Raw genomic sequence first — 4,449 nt, forward strand, 5'->3', positions numbered from 1 at the left:
CCCAAAGTAAGCTGTCACCCTCGCATTTAATGCATTCACCTAACCCCCCTGGCCGCATTAATGGGGATATAACCCCTTAGCAGGGCAACGTTGATCAGAGTGAACCACTCGAGTACTGATAAGGCCTCTGATGGGACGGACGGCCAGAAGAGAGGCAAATGAATGATCAACAGATGGAATAAGAAGATAGGAAGATGAAGACTATATAAGGAAAGCAAGTAAAGTAAAAAAAGAGGGAGGGAAAAAAGAGAAGCAAAAGGCCTCCTCGGCCCATGGCCGAGGAGAATCCTCCCAGTTGTAAAGAAACTCTAAGTATCTTTTTATAAATGAGAGTTCATGCTTGATGAACGACGGCCAGCGCCTAAACCTTTAACCCACTCTCTATAAATTTATTGTTTGGGCTTGTTGGGCTGAAAACCCATTCATACTTAGGGTCAATCCAAACTGAGTCCCTACAATAGTCAATAGTGATAATTTTGCAACATGGATAGAAGAAAATCTATCACTGATTGAGCCAGCTATTGTTCATAGTGTATTGAATTATCTTCGTTTTAATAAAGTACAAGTTTCTTATTAAAAATATTTTTAAAAAATTATTCATTATTCATTATCATCTATAATATAATCTAATAAACATTTCTTTCTTTTTTTCTTTTTTTTCTTTAATTTTTTTTATAATGTTTTATGCTTTTATTTTTATTAGTTCCAAATGTCTATGTTTTTCTACTGCTGTACCTGTAAGTGAACGTGAACGTCATTCAGTACCATGAGATAATGGAATGAATGCCAAACACACGCCTTTTGGTCCAAATTTTCATTCATATTAGAGAAGCACATTAATTTCTTTTTTCTACTAGAAATATTGTGGTAATAATAAAAAGATGTTAGACAACTCCAGTCCTCGCTTTTATTAAATGACCTCACTGGTCTCAGATGTAATAAATTATGTACTGATACTAGCCCTTGGGGTATGTAGATTGTACATCTGTTATATATTCCTTATTACCAAAAAATAAAAAATAAAAAGATATGAAAATATAGAATTAATCCCTAAAAAATTTCTTAATGCTCAAAAAAAAAAATTATAAACATACGAAATGAGCCATTCCGTAATCTTGTTGTTATAACGGAGTGTTATTCATCAAGTGACTTCGTCGAATTTTACCACATAAACAAGAATTATTTTGCCAAGGCTACGGAGAGCAAGGTTATAGAAGAACTTATTTGGTATGTTTACAAATTTTTTAAGACTAAAATGGAACTTGTCAAACTTGCATTTAAATTAGGCAGCAAACTAAGCAAATGCCTCGTATTCAGTTTTATTGAGCCAAATAAAATTGTAATTTATTCCTGTCAGAAGAATGTCTTAGTGAATTACCATGCATATGAAGATATCATATTAAAACACTGGTTCAGCCGATAGATTTCAATTTTACAATGCTTGCTAATTACATAAAATATGATAGGATCTTGGCTCTTTTTTTTTTTTTTTTTTTTTTTGAGAGTTTCACAACCTATGACATCCGCTCCTGATAATAATTATTTATCATCAGACTAAGATACTAATCGATTTTTTATATAGACGGGAATTGAACCTCAAATTTCTTATTCAACCATCAAAAACTTTACTAATTGAGCTAACTGAAACCCACAGTGGGACCTCAACTTTTGGATTGTCCAGCAATCAAAATACACTTAAATTCAAGAAAATATTTGCTGGTATAGACTTACATTATTAGTACATTGTAGAAATGGTGAAGTGGGAATTCCAGAGGTATCTGAATGAATTTTCTAACCTACATTATTAGTACATTGTAGAAAACTATTTTGCATCACGCTATCATCTGTATATAGAGAAAACATTGGGTTAGGAACTGGCGTAAAACCTGTGTTTTACGCCAGCCAATCCTGACCTACGACGTCACGATTTTTTTTTTTTTTTTCCAGCAAAAACATTAAGCCTTAAGCCTCTCTCCCTCTCTTTCTCTTCTCTCCTCACCTGATCTCTCCATCTTTGAATCAAACCCACAACCTCCATGGTCGGAGCTTCAAAGCTCAACACAAGCCACCAGTCTCGTGGCCTAAGTTTGAACAACCATTAGCCACAACCACAAACCATAGTAGGAAAAAAAAAACAAAAAAACAAAACAAAACAAAAACACCTCCATTGTCGCCCTATTTCCTCTTCCTCAGCAACCCATCAACAACCACCATGCCACTAACCCATCAATAACACCACTGAGACTCATCATCACCATCGCCGAGGCACCTCCAATACAAACATCCAAGACCCACTAGCACCGACCCACTCACCCACCAAATCAAACCCACGAACCGCCGGACCACAATCACCACCGAAACCTATCAAATCAGCCCATAAAACCCACCAAATTAGACCCACATCACCACTATGCCTCATGACTACAATCGCCGAACCACTACTGTGCCTCTTGACCACAATTGCCGGACCATAATCACTGAACCACCAAGCACAAACAAAAGCACATGAGTGAATAAAGACAAAAAAGAGAAATGAGAAAGGAAAGAGAAGAAAGCAGAGGTTGAGGGAAAAAGAAAGAGTTGTTGGGCAATAAACTCAGGGCGCAAGACTAGTGGCTTGTGTTGAGCTTTGAAGCTCCGGCCATGGAGGTTGTGGGTTTGATTCAAAGATGGAGAGATCAGGTGAGGAGAGAAGAGAAAGAGAGGGAGAGAGGCGCTTAATGTTTTTGCAAAAAAAAAAAAAAAGGGTGACATGGCAGGTCAGGATTGGTTGGCGTAAAACACAGGTTTTATGCCAGCTCCTGACCCAATGTTTTCTCTAATTAGAATAGGAATTTTGATGTCAAAACAATCCTAGCCAAAGGACATCCTTTAGGCCGCTACAATTCTTATACAAGACTACTAGTGATGGAATAGACATCTGGCATTCCGACTGAACCAAGCTAAGCAACCGAGGGAGCAGTGATGGGGACATTACATGATCAGCTCCTATCATAATAGATTCCTTTTACTTTTGTATGGTTGTACCCTTATGCCATGGGGAGGCTTTGGTTATAAGATCTCCAATTTTGTATACTTTATGGGGGTTTTTTTCAAACGCAATATTCAATAAAATTTCTATCTTTATAGTATAAAAAAAAAAAAATTACCCTTATTGTTTATTCAAAAATAATTCTCCCAACAATACAAATTAAGGACAAAAAAATAATTTGCAAATGATTAAAACTATCCAAATGTTTTCCCCATATTTATATTATAACTACTAAGAGCATTCACATTGGGAATGCCATATGCCATATGCCATATGTAGGCAAAATTTAGCATAAAGACCCAAAAAACCCCCCCACATCTGGACTTGTAAAAAGCAACTGTGCTACAGTGCAATTCTAAAGGTAGAATTGCACTGTAGCTCAATTGTAAAAAAAAAAAAAAAAAAAAAAAAAAACTCCAACAAAATTCGTTGACAACATCAAGGATATTGAGGCCAAATAACAATAGATCCATCATCGTTTTCGGCGGCTTCACCCGGAACAAGCAACCGTTGGTGAGGGATGATGAAGCCATTATATCACAGATAGAATGGTTTTCCATTGATGTCTCAAACGTAGACTCACACTGTCAAAAGCAAAAGCTGAATCCGCACGTTTTGTCTATCACTCTCTCTTCAAACCGAGATTCTCAAGGGTTTTTGGGTTTAGGTTGAGATTTTGTTTGGAAAATCTTAAAACGAAGTTTCGTCGATGTTGGGGGGTTTTGTGCCTTCTTTGGGATTTTTTTTTTTTTTCTTCTTCTTCTTCTGTTGTGACCAATGCATAAAGGAAGAGGTGGGTATGGCTAAATTGGGTATGAGTTTGCCATGGGTTGCGTGGGGGTTGCCGTGGGTGGGTTGTGTGGGGGTTTGCGTGGGTTTGATGGTGGGTTTGGAGTTCTAGGTTCTTCTGGGTTCTTTTTTTTTTTTTTTTTGGTGACCAATGCATAAAGGAAGAGGCGGATATGGTTGAATTGGGTATAGGTTTGATACGAATGGTGGCTAAATTTTATCTCTGCTCTTTCTTTCTTTGTGAGTATGGCTGAATTGGCATTGAAGAGGGAAAAAAAAATCAGGGCTTTTTTCAAGTATTGGTGGGTGATTGTTCTGGGTTTGGGTTGGTGATGGGTGGATGAGAAAGAGGGAAAGAGAACAGAGATGAAGAGAGAAGAGAGAGAGATTTTTTTTAATATTATTTTATTATGTAATTTATATTATTTTAATGTGTTGTATTGTAAAATAAAAGTTGGGATGTTGGGAGTATTGTAAAATGATATGGTATAGTTGATAAAGTAGCTTTTTGAGATGGTAAAACAGGATGAGATAAAATTCCCGAATGCGAATTTTCTAAGAGCATTCTCATTGGGACTACCAAATGGGAAATGTTAGGATGATTTAGTATTAAAGCCCAAAAATCACCA

Source organism: Quercus suber, unplaced genomic scaffold, assembly GCF_002906115.3.
Source record: "Quercus suber isolate HL8 unplaced genomic scaffold, Cork oak 2.0 scaffold_79, whole genome shotgun sequence".
In the NCBI taxonomy this organism is placed as follows: domain Eukaryota; kingdom Viridiplantae; phylum Streptophyta; class Magnoliopsida; order Fagales; family Fagaceae; genus Quercus; species Quercus suber.